We start from the raw sequence: 12,273 nt of genomic DNA, 5'->3' as shown, positions 1-12,273 counted from the left end.
ATGAAAAAAGTATGAAATAAAATCAATTGTGATCCAGAGCTAACCTTCAAAAGAATAACACAATTTCTTATCAGGTAACACACTTGTTCCCAGCAAGTTTCTGAAAGCTTGGTTAAAGTGCTCTTTTATTGTTGAAAAAAATAATGGCTACAGATGTCAGAGCACACAAAGGCAGGTAGAAAAAGTGGGGAAAAACTATATAATCTGACCTGCTCACTCTGTAGAATTGTCCATTTGTAGAACCACACACGCGCTCATGCACTGATGCTGCGTAACTAGATGAGACACGACAAAAGTGGAAAATGAGTGATGCAGACACGTGGACATATGTAATAGCAATGAAAATGACACAAGTACGGATAAATCAAGACATGTCAAATCATTAGAAATGCTTCAGTCTTTTTAATCTCATTGACTGCCACCGCTAAAAGAAGCAGTAACCAGTCTGAGTTGCAGCAAGTATCGCTAATGTATTAATGGAGATTCCCAGCCGCAGGTGTCGGAATTGCTGATTATCTAGCAGCCTTCATCAGCAATAAAACAGATGAGAGAAAAAAACAAGATTGAACAAACACTATGCTCTCCAAAAATAACATCCACCCCTACCAAACACCTAAAGACACTTTAGTGTAGAGAAGAGTCAAGAGCTGCTTCATAACAATCAACGAAATCCAAGCTCTGAAGCTGTTTATTCAGATTGTCCAAAAAAACCACATCAGAATCACACAATATCTTTGGGGGAAAGTATTCACCACTCAGACCGCATTCTCTTCCACCAGCTTCTCCATAGAGATTCTGGAACAATCATCAGAGATGCAGAACTATGGAGAAGTCTCCATGTTCTTCAACTGTTTCATGTTCAGCAGAGAATACCATACCTCTTCATCGTGGCCAGCATGACCAAACACTTTCATAACACGTTTCTCCAGTCAGAAACTACAGAAATGATCCCTGAAAGTATAGTCTTAAAATAGCCACGTAAATCTCGCAGACTCCTGTGAAGATTGAAGGAGTTTCATCCACGGTGTCTCTGGTCTTCAAGAACATGAGCTGGCTTCACGTTCCTTTGTATGTACTGCAGGATGGCCCCTCTGAGCCACTCTTGAAAGTTGAGATATACTTAAAAAAAACTGTTAAACCGATTTTATGTAAAGTGGCTTACATGTTTAGTTACTTCACAAACGCATATCAAATGCCACATTCAATAAGACTTTCTATGACAAGATTATCATTTAAATGAAAATATTCCATGAAAAAAGTATGAAATAAAATCAATTGTGATCCAGAGCTAACCTTCAAAAGAATAACACAATTTCTTATCAGGTAACACACTTGTTCACAGCAAGTTTCTGAAAGCTTGGTTAAAGTGCTATTTTATTGTTGAAAAAAATAATGGCTACAGATGTCAGAGCACACAAAGGCAGGTAGAAAAAGTGGGGAAAAACTATATAATCTGACCTGCTCACTCTGTAGAATTGTCCATTTGTAGAACCACACACGCGCTCATGCACTGATGCTGCGTAACTAGATGAGACACGACAAAAGTGGAAAATGAGTGATGCAGACACATGGACATATGTAATAGCAATGAAAATGACACAAGTACGGATAAATCAGGACATGTCAAATCAGAAATGGTTCAGTCTTTTTAATCTCATTGACTGCCACCGCTAAAAGAAGCAGTTACCAGTCTGAGTTGCAGCAAGTATCGCTAATGTATTAATGGAGATTCCCAGCCGCAGGTGTCGGAATTGCTGATTATCTAGCAGCCTTCATCAGCAATGAAACAGATGAGAGAAACAAAACAAGATTGAACAAACACTATGCTCTCTAAAAATAACATCCACACCTACCAAACACCTAAAGACACTTTAGTGTAGAGAAGAGTCAAGAGCTGCTTCATAACAATCAACGAAATCCAAGCTCTGAAGCTGTTTATTCAGATTGTCCAAAAAAACCACATCGGAATCACACAATATCTTTGGGGGAAAATATTCACCAGTCAGACCGCATTCTTTTCCACCAGCTTCTCCATAGAAATTCTGGAACAATCAGCAAAGATGCAGAACTATGGAGAAGTCTCCATGTTCTTCAACTGTTTCATGTTCAGAAGAGAATACCATACCTCGTCATCGTGGCCAGCATGACCAAACACTTTCATAACACGTTTCTCCAGTCAGAAACTACAGAAATGATCCCTGAAAGTATAGTCTTAAAATAGCCACGTAAATCTCGCAGACTCCTGTGAAGATTGAAGGAGTTTCATCCACGGTGTCTCTGGTCTTCAAGAACATGAGCTGGCTTCACGTTCCTTTGTATGTACTGCAGGATGGCCCCTCTGAGCCACTCTTGAAAGTTGAGATATACTTAAAAAAAACTGTTAAACCGATTTTATGTAAAGTGGCTTACATGTTTAGTTACTTCACAAACGCATATCAAATGCCACATTCAATAAGACTTTCTATGACAAGATTATCATTTAAATGAAAATATTCCATGAAAAAAGTATGAAATAAAATCAATTGTGATCCAGAGCTAACCTTCAAAAGAATAACACAATTTCTTATCAGGTAACACACTTGTTCACAGCAAGTTTCTGAAAGCTTGGTTAAAGTGCTATTTTATTGTTGAAAAAAATAATGGCTACAGATGTCAGAGCACACAAAGGCAGGTAGAAAAAGTGGGGAAAAACTATATAATCTGACCTGCTCACTCTGTAGAATTGTCCATTTGTAGAACCACACACGCGCTCATGCACTGATGCTGCGTAACTAGATGAGACACGACAAAAGTGGAAAATGAGTGATGCAGACACGTGGACATATGTAATAGCAATGAAAATGACACAAGTACGGATAAATCAGGACATGTCAAATCATTAGAAATGGTTCAGTCTTTTTAATCTCATTGACTGCCACCGCTAAAAGAAGCAGTTACCAGTCTGAGTTGCAGCAAGTATCGCTAATGTATTAATGGAGATTCCCAGCCGCAGGTGTCGGAATTGCTGATTATCTAGCAGCCTTCATCAGCAATAAAACAGATGAGAGAAAAAAACAAGATTGAACAAACACTATGCTCTCCAAAAATAACATCCACCCCTACCAAACACCTAAAGACACTTTAGTGTAGAGAAGAGTCAAGAGCTGCTTCATAACAATCAACGAAATCCAAGCTCTGAAGCTGTTTATTCAGATTGTCCAAAAAAACCACGTCGGAATCACACAATATCTTTGGGGGAAAGTATTCACCACTCAGACCGCATTCTCTTCCACCAGCTTCTCCATAGAGATTCTGGAACAATCATCAAAGATGCAGAACTATGGATAAGTCTCCATGTCCTTCAACTGTTTCATGTTCAGAAGAGAATACCATACCTCTTCATCGTGGCCAGCATGACCAAACACTTTCATAACACATTTCTCCAGTCAGAAACTACAGAAATGATCCCTGAAAGTATAGTCTTAAAATAGCCACCTAAATCTCGCAGACTCCTGTGAAGATTGAAGGAGTTTCATCCACGGTGTCTCTGGTCTTCAAGAAAATGAGCTGGCTTCACGTTACTTTGTATGTACTGCAGGATGGCCCCTCTGAGCCACTCTTGAAAGTTGAGATATACTTAAAAAAAACTGTTAAACCGATTTTATGTAAAGTGGCTTACATGTTTAGTTACTTCACAAACGCATATCAAATGCCACATTCAATAAGACTTTCTACGACAAGATTATCATTTAAATGAAAATATTCCATGAAAAAAGTATGAAATAAAATCAATTGTGATCCAGAGCTAACCTTCAAAAGAATAACACAATTTCTTATCAGGTAACACACTTGTTCACAGCAAGTTTCTGAAAGCTTGGTTAAAGTGCTATTTTATTGTTGAAAAAAATAATGGCTACAGATGTCAGAGCACACAAAGGCAGGTAGAAAAAGGGGGGAAAAACTAGATAATCTGACCTGCTGACTCTGTAGAATTGTCCATTTGTAGAACCACACACGCGCTCATGCACTGATGCCGCGTAACTAGATGAGACACGACAAAAGTGGAAAATGAGTGATGCAGACACGTGGACATATGTAATAGCAATGAAAATGACACAAGTACGGATAAATCAAGACAAGTCAAATCATTAGAAATGGTTCAGTCTTTTTAATCTCATTGACTGCCACCGCTAAAAGAAGCAGTAACCAGTCTGAGTTGCAGCAAGTATCGCTAATGTATTAATGGAGATTCCCAGCCGCAGGTGTCGGAATTGCTGATTATCTAGCAGCCTTCATCAGCAATAAAACAGATGAAACAAAACAAGATTGAACAAACACTATGCTCTCCAAAAATAACATCCACACCTACCAAACACCTAAAGACACTTTAGTGTAGAGAAGAGTCAAGAGCTGCTTCATAACAATCAACGAAATCCAAGCTCTGAAGCTGTTTATTCAGATTGTCCAAAAAAACCACATCGGAATCACACAATATCTTTGGGGGAAAGTATTCACCACTCAGACCGCATTCTCTTCCACCAGCTTCTCCATAGAAATTCTGGAACAATCAGCAAAGATGCAGAACTATGGAGAAGTCTCCATGTTCTTCAACTGTTTCATGTTCAGAAGAGAATACCATACCTCGTCATCGTGGCCAGCATGACCAAACACTTTCATAACACGTTTCTCCAGTCAGAAACTACAGAAATGATCCCTGAAAGTATAGTCTTAAAATAGCCACGTAAATCTCGCAGACTCCTGTGAAGATTGAAGGAGTTTCATCCACGGTGTCTCTGGTCTTCAAGAACATGAGCTGGCTTCACGTTCCTTTGTATGTACTGCAGGATGGCCCCTCTGAGCCACTCTTGAAAGTTGAGATATACTTAAAAAAAACTGTTAAACCGATTTTATGTAAAGTGGCTTACATGTTTAGTTACTTCACAAACGCATATCAAATGCCACATTCAATAAGACTTTCTATGACAAGATTATCATTTAAATGAAAATATTCCATGAAAAAAGTATGAAATAAAATCAATTGTGATCCAGAGCTAACCTTCAAAAGAATAACACAATTTCTTATCAGGTAACACACTTGTTCACAGCAAGTTTCTGAAAGCTTGGTTAAAGTGCTATTTTATTGTTGAAAAAAATAATGGCTACAGATGTCAGAGCACACAAAGGCAGGTAGAAAAAGTGGGGAAAAACTATATAATCTGACGTGCTCACTCTGTAGAATTGTCCATTTGTAGAACCACACACGCGCTCATGCACTGATGCTGCGTAACTAGATGAGACACGACAAAAGTGGAAAATGAGTGATGCAGACACATGGACATATGTAATAGCAATGAAAATGACACAAGTACGGATAAATCAGGACATGTCAAATCAGAAATGGTTCAGGCTTTTTAATCTCATTGACTGCCACCGCTAAAAGAAGCAGTTACCAGTCTGAGTTGCAGCAAGTATCGCTAATGTATTAATGGAGATTCCCAGCCGCAGGTGTCGGAATTGCTGATTATCTAGCAGCCTTCATCAGCAATAAAACAGATGAGAGAAAAAAACAAGATTGAACAAACACTATGCTCTCTAAAAATAACATCCACACCTACCAAACACCTAAAGACACTTTAGTGTAGAGAAGAGTCAAGAGCTGCTTCATAACAATCAACGAAATCCAAGCTCTGAAGCTGTTTATTCAGATTGTCCAAAAAAACCACGTCGGAATCACACAATATCTTTGGGGGAAAATATTCACCAGTCAGACCGCATTTTCTTCCACCAGCTTCTCCATAGAGATTCTGGAACAATCATCAAAGATGCAGAACTATGGAGAAGTCTCCATGTTCTTCAACTGTTTCATGTTCAGAAGAGAATACCATACCTCGTCATCGTGGCCAGCATGACCAAGCACTTTCATAACACGTTTCTCCAGTCAGAAACTACAGAAATGATCCCTGAAAGTATAGTCTTAAAATAGCCACGTAAATCTCGCAGACTCCTGTGAAGATTGAAGGAGTTTCATCCACGGTGTCTCTGGTCTTCAAGAACATGAGCTGGCTTCACGTTACTTTGTATGTACTGCAGGATGGCCCCTCTGAGCCACTCTTGAAAGTTGAGATATACTTAAAAAAAACTGTTAAACCGATTTTATGTAAAGTGGCTTACATGTTTATTTACTTCACAAACACATATTAAATGCCACATTCAATAAGACTTTCTACGACAAGATTATCATTTAAATGAAAATATTCCATGAAAAAAGTATGAAATAAAATCAATTGTGATCCAGAGCTAACCTTCAAAAGAATAACACAATTTCTTATCAGGTAACACACTTGTTCCCAGCAAGTTTCTGAAAGCTTGGTTAAAGTGCTATTTTATTGTTGAAAAAAATAATGGCTACAGATGTCAGAGCACACAAAGGCAGGTAGAAAAAGTGGGGAAAAACTAGATAATCTGACCTGCTCACTCTGTAGAATTGTCCATTTGTAGAACCACACACGCGCTCATGCACTGATGCTGCGTAACTAGATGAGACACGACAAAAGTGGAAAATGAGTGATGCAGACACGTGGACATATGTAATAGCAATGAAAATGACACAAGTACGGATAAATCAAGACATGTCAAATCATTAGAAATGGTTCAGTCTTTTTAATCTCATTGACTGCCACCGCTAAAAGAAGCAGTAACCAGTCTGAGTTGCAGCAAGTATCGCTAATGTATTAATGGAGATTCCCAGCCGCAGGTGTCGGAATTGCTGATTATCTAGCAGCCTTCATCAGCAATAAAACAGATGAGAGAAAAAAACAAGATTGAACAAACACTATGCTCTCCAAAAATAACATCCACCCCTACCAAACACCTAAAGACACTTTAGTGTAGAGAAGAGTCAAGAGCTGCTTCATAACAATCAACGAAATCCAAGCTCTGAAGCTGTTTATTCAGATTGTCCAAAAAAACCACATCAGAATCACACAATATCTTTGGGGGAAAGTATTCACCACTCAGACCGCATTCTCTTCCACCAGCTTCTCCATAGAGATTCTGGAACAATCATCAGAGATGCAGAACTATGGAGAAGTCTCCATGTTCTTCAACTGTTTCATGTTCAGCAGAGAATACCATACCTCTTCATCGTGGCCAGCATGACCAAACACTTTCATAACACGTTTCTCCAGTCAGAAACTACAGAAATGATCCCTGAAAGTATAGTCTTAAAATAGCCACGTAAATCTCGCAGACTCCTGTGAAGATTGAAGGAGTTTCATCCACGGTGTCTCTGGTCTTCAAGAACATGAGCTGGCTTCACGTTCCTTTGTATGTACTGCAGGATGGCCCCTCTGAGCCACTCTTGAAAGTTGAGATATACTTAAAAAAAACTGTTAAACCGATTTTATGTAAAGTGGCTTACATGTTTAGTTACTTCACAAACGCATATCAAATGCCACATTCAATAAGACTTTCTACGACAAGATTATCATTTAAATGAAAATATTCCATGAAAAAAGTATGAAATAAAATCAATTGTGATCCAGAGCTAACCTTCAAAAGAATAACACAATTTCTTATCAGGTAACACACTTGTTCACAGCAAGTTTCTGAAAGCTTGGTTAAAGTGCTATTTTATTGTTGAAAAAAATAATGGCTACAGATGTCAGAGCACACAAAGGCAGGTAGAAAAAGTGGGGAAAAACTATATAATCTGACCTGCTGACTCTGTAGAATTGTCCATTTGTAGAACCACACACGCGCTCATGCAGTGATGCTGCGTAACTAGATGAGACACGACAAAAGTGGAAAATGAGTGATGCAGACACGTGGACATATGTAATAGCAATGAAAATGACACAAGTACGGATAAATCAGGACATGTCAAATCATTAGAAATGGTTCAGGCTTTTTAATCTCATTGACTGCCACCGCTAAAAGAAGCAGTTACCAGTCTGAGTTGCAGCAAGTATCGCTAATGTATTAATGGAGATTCCCAGCCGCAGGTGTCGGAATTGCTGATTATCTAGCAGCCTTCATCAGCAATGAAACAGATGAGAGAAACAAAACAAGATTGAACAAACACTATGCTCTCTAAAAATAACATCCACACCTACCAAACACCTAAAGACACTTTAGTGTAGAGAAGAGTCAAGAGCTGCTTCATAACAATCAACGAAATCCAAGCTCTGAAGCTGTTTATTCAGATTGTCCAAAAAAACCATATCGAAATCACACAATATCTTTGGGGGAAAATATTCACCACTCAGACCGCATTCTCTTCCACCAGCTTCTCCATAGAAATTCTGGAACAATCAGCAAAGATGCAGAACTATGGAGAAGTCTCCATGTTCTTCAACTGTTTCATGTTCAGAAGAGAATACCATACCTCGTCATCGTGGCCAGCATGACCAAACACTTTCATAACACGTTTCTCCAGTCAGAAACTACAGAAATGATCCCTGAAAGTATAGTCTTAAAATAGCCACGTAAATCTCGCAGACTCCTGTGAAGATTGAAGGAGTTTCATCCACGGTGTCTCTGGTCTTCAAGAACATGAGCTGGCTTCACGTTCCTTTGTATGTACTGCAGGATGGCCCCTCTGAGCCACTCTTGAAAGTTGAGATATACTTAAAAAAAACTGTTAAACCGATTTTATGTAAAGTGGCTTACATGTTTAGTTACTTCACAAACGCATATCAAATGCCACATTCAATAAGACTTTCTATGACAAGATTATCATTTAAATGAAAATATTCCATGAAAAAAGTATGAAATAAAATCAATTGTGATCCAGAGCTAACCTTCAAAAGAATAACACAATTTCTTATCAGGTAACACACTTGTTCACAGCAAGTTTCTGAAAGCTTGGTTAAAGTGCTATTTTATTGTTGAAAAAAATAATGGCTACAGATGTCAGAGCACACAAAGGCAGGTAGAAAAAGTGGGGAAAAACTATATAATCTGACCTGCTCACTCTGTAGAATTGTCCATTTGTAGAACCACACACGCGCTCATGCACTGATGCTGCGTAACTAGATGAGACAAGACAAAAGTGGAAAATGAGTGATGCAGACACGTGGACATATGTAATAGCAATGAAAATGACACAAGTACGGATAAATCAGGACATGTCAAATCATTAGAAATGGTTCAGTCTTTTTAATCTCATTGACTGCCACCGCTAAAAGAAGCAGTTACCAGTCTGAGTTGCAGCAAGTATCGCTAATGTATTAATGGAGATTCCCAGCCGCAGGTGTCGGAATTGCTGATTATCTAGCAGCCTTCATCAGCAATAAAACAGATGAGAGAAAAAAACAAGATTGAACAAACACTATGCTCTCCAAAAATAACATCCACCCCTACCAAACACCTAAAGACACTTTAGTGTAGAGAAGAGTCAAGAGCTGCTTCATAACAATCAACGAAATCCAAGCTCTGAAGCTGTTTATTCAGATTGTCCAAAAAAACCACGTCGGAATCACACAATATCTTTGGGGGAAAGTATTCACCACTCAGACCGCATTCTCTTCCACCAGCTTCTCCATAGAGATTCTGGAACAATCATCAAAGATGCAGAACTATGGAGAAGTCTCCATGTTCTTCAACTGTTTCATGTTCAGAAGAGAATACCATACCTCTTCATCGTGGCCAGCATGACCAAACACTTTCATAACACATTTCTCCAGTCAGAAACTACAGAAATGATCCCTGAAAGTATAGTCTTAAAATAGCCACCTAAATCTCGCAGACTCCTGTGAAGATTGAAGGAGTTTCATCCACGGTGTCTCTGGTCTTCAAGAACATGAGCTGGCTTCACGTTACTTTGTATGTACTGCAGGATGGCCCCTCTGAGCCACTCTTGAAAGTTGAGATATACTTAAAAAAAACTGTTAAACCGATTTTATGTAAAGTGGCTTACATGTTTATTTACTTCACAAACACATATTAAATGCCACATTCAATAAGACTTTCTACGACAAGATTATCATTTAAATGAAAATATTCCATGAAAAAAGTATGAAATAAAATCAATTGTGATCCAGAGCTAACCTTCAAAAGAATAACACAATTTCTTATCAGGTAACACACTTGTTCCCAGCAAGTTTCTGAAAGCTTGGTTAAAGTGCTATTTTATTGTTGAAAAAAATAATGGCTACAGATGTCAGAGCACACAAAGGCAGGTAGAAAAAGTGGGGAAAAACTATATAATCTGACCTGCTCACTCTGTAGAATTGTCCATTTGTAGAACCACACACGCGCTCATGCACTGATGCTGCGTAACTAGATGAGACACGACAAAAGTGGAAAATGAGTGATGCAGACACGTGGACATATGTAATAGCAATGAAAATGACACAAGTACGGATAAATCAAGACATGTCAAATCATTAGAAATGGTTCAGTCTTTTTAATCTCATTGACTGCCACCGCTAAAAGAAGCAGTTACCAGTCTGAGTTGCAGCAAGTATCGCTAATGTATTAATGGAGATTCCCAGCCGCAGGTGTCGGAATTGCTGATTATCTAGCAGCCTTCATCAGCAATAAAACAGATGAGAGAAAAAAACAAGATTGAACAAACACTATGCTCTCCAAAAATAACATCCACCCCTACCAAACACCTAAAGACACTTTAGTGTAGAGAAGAGTCAAGAGCTGCTTCATAACAATCAACGAAATCCAAGCTCTGAAGCTGTTTATTCAGATTGTCCAAAAAAACCACATCAGAATCACACAATATCTTTGGGGGAAAGTATTCACCACTCAGACCGCATTCTCTTCCACCAGCTTCTCCATAGAGATTCTGGAACAATCATCAGAGATGCAGAACTATGGAGAAGTCTCCATGTTCTTCAACTGTTTCATGTTCAGCAGAGAATACCATACCTCTTCATCGTGGCCAGCATGACCAAACACTTTCATAACACGTTTCTCCAGTCAGAAACTACAGAAATGATCCCTGAAAGTATAGTCTTAAAATAGCCACGTAAATCTCGCAGACTCCTGTGAAGATTGAAGGAGTTTCATCCACGGTGTCTCTGGTCTTCAAGAACATGAGCTGGCGTCACGTTCCTTTGTATGTACTGCAGGATGGCCCCTCTGAGCCACTCTTGAAAGTTGAGATATACTTAAAAAAAACTGTTAAACCGATTTTATGTAAAGTGGCTTACATGTTTAGTTACTTCACAAACGCATATCAAATGCCACATTCAATAAGACTTTCTACGACAAGATTATCATTTAAATGAAAATATTCCATGAAAAAAGTATGAAATAAAATCAATTGTGATCCAGAGCTAACCTTCAAAAGAATAACACAATTTCTTATCAGGTAACACACTTGTTCCCAGCAAGTTTCTGAAAGCTTGGTTAAAGTGCTATTTTATTGTTGAAAAAAATAATGGCTACAGATGTCAGAGCACACAAAGGCAGGTAGAAAAAGTGGGGAAAAACTATATAATCTGACCTGCTCACTCTGTAGAATTGTCCATTTGTAGAACCACACACGCGCTCATGCACTGATGCTGCGTAACTAGATGAGACACGACAAAAGTGGAAAATGAGTGATGCAGACACGTGGACATATGTAATAGCAATGAAAATGACACAAGTACGGATAAATCAAGACATGTCAAATCATTAGAAATGGTTCAGTCTTTTTAATCTCATTGACTGCCACCGCTAAAAGAAGCAGTAACCAGTCTGAGTTGCAGCAAGTATCGCTAATGTATTAATGGAGATTCCCAGCCGCAGGTGTCGGAATTGCTGATTATCTAGCAGCCTTCATCAGCAATAAAACAGATGAGAGAAAAAAACAAGATTGAACAAACACTATGCTCTCCAAAAATAACATCCACCCCTACCAAACACCTAAAGACACTTTAGTGTAGAGAAGAGTCAAGAGCTGCTTCATAACAATCAACGAAATCCAAGCTCTGAAGCTGTTTATTCAGATTGTCCAAAAAAACCACATCAGAATCACACAATATCTTTGGGGGAAAGTATTCACCACTCAGACCGCATTCTCTTCCACCAGCTTCTCCATAGAGATTCTGGAACAATCATCAGAGATGCAGAACTATGGAGAAGTCTCCATGTTCTTCAACTGTTTCATGTTCAGCAGAGAATACCATACCTCTTCATCGTGGCCAGCATGACCAAACACTTTCATAACACGTTTCTCCAGTCAGAAACTACAGAAATGATCCCTGAAAGTATAGTCTTAAAATAGCCACGTAAATCTCGCAGACTCCTGTGAAGATTGAAGGAGTTTCATCCACGGTGTCTCTGGTCTTC

At 38.7% G+C, this 12,273-nt stretch overlaps 10 non-coding genes across 10 annotated transcripts; all 10 read right to left on the bottom strand.

Moving 5' to 3' along the window:
- Positions 1 to 750: 750 nt before the first annotated feature.
- On the bottom strand, positions 751 to 967 carry LOC125719641 (small nucleolar RNA U3). Its single transcript, XR_007385138.1, has one exon. It is a non-coding gene; the product is annotated as a small nucleolar RNA U3 (small nucleolar RNA).
- Positions 968 to 1,997: 1,030 nt separating this feature from the next.
- Positions 1,998 to 2,214, bottom strand: LOC125719665 (small nucleolar RNA U3). The gene has a single exon (XR_007385161.1). It is a non-coding gene; the product is annotated as a small nucleolar RNA U3 (small nucleolar RNA).
- Positions 2,215 to 3,246: 1,032 nt separating this feature from the next.
- Positions 3,247 to 3,463, bottom strand: LOC125719680 (small nucleolar RNA U3). The gene has a single exon (XR_007385175.1). It is a non-coding gene; the product is annotated as a small nucleolar RNA U3 (small nucleolar RNA).
- Positions 3,464 to 4,492: 1,029 nt separating this feature from the next.
- Positions 4,493 to 4,709, bottom strand: LOC125719629 (small nucleolar RNA U3). Its single transcript, XR_007385127.1, has one exon. It is a non-coding gene; the product is annotated as a small nucleolar RNA U3 (small nucleolar RNA).
- Positions 4,710 to 5,738: 1,029 nt separating this feature from the next.
- LOC125719648 (small nucleolar RNA U3) lies at positions 5,739 to 5,955 on the bottom strand. Its single transcript, XR_007385145.1, has one exon. It is a non-coding gene; the product is annotated as a small nucleolar RNA U3 (small nucleolar RNA).
- A 1,032-nt stretch (positions 5,956 to 6,987) lies between these two features.
- On the bottom strand, positions 6,988 to 7,204 carry LOC125719638 (small nucleolar RNA U3). The gene has a single exon (XR_007385136.1). It is a non-coding gene; the product is annotated as a small nucleolar RNA U3 (small nucleolar RNA).
- Positions 7,205 to 8,237: 1,033 nt separating this feature from the next.
- Positions 8,238 to 8,454, bottom strand: LOC125719627 (small nucleolar RNA U3). The gene has a single exon (XR_007385125.1). It is a non-coding gene; the product is annotated as a small nucleolar RNA U3 (small nucleolar RNA).
- Positions 8,455 to 9,486: 1,032 nt separating this feature from the next.
- LOC125719663 (small nucleolar RNA U3) lies at positions 9,487 to 9,703 on the bottom strand. The gene has a single exon (XR_007385159.1). It is a non-coding gene; the product is annotated as a small nucleolar RNA U3 (small nucleolar RNA).
- A 1,032-nt stretch (positions 9,704 to 10,735) lies between these two features.
- Positions 10,736 to 10,952, bottom strand: LOC125719637 (small nucleolar RNA U3). The gene has a single exon (XR_007385135.1). It is a non-coding gene; the product is annotated as a small nucleolar RNA U3 (small nucleolar RNA).
- Positions 10,953 to 11,984: 1,032 nt separating this feature from the next.
- On the bottom strand, positions 11,985 to 12,201 carry LOC125719636 (small nucleolar RNA U3). The gene has a single exon (XR_007385134.1). It is a non-coding gene; the product is annotated as a small nucleolar RNA U3 (small nucleolar RNA).
- Between the last annotated feature and the right edge of the window lie 72 nt (positions 12,202 to 12,273).

This window comes from Brienomyrus brachyistius, chromosome 23, assembly GCF_023856365.1.
Source record: "Brienomyrus brachyistius isolate T26 chromosome 23, BBRACH_0.4, whole genome shotgun sequence".
Classification (NCBI taxonomy): Eukaryota; Metazoa; Chordata; class Actinopteri; order Osteoglossiformes; family Mormyridae; genus Brienomyrus; species Brienomyrus brachyistius.
Note: the sequence above shows the minus strand (reverse complement) of the source record. Positions and strands in the feature narration are given on the sequence as shown.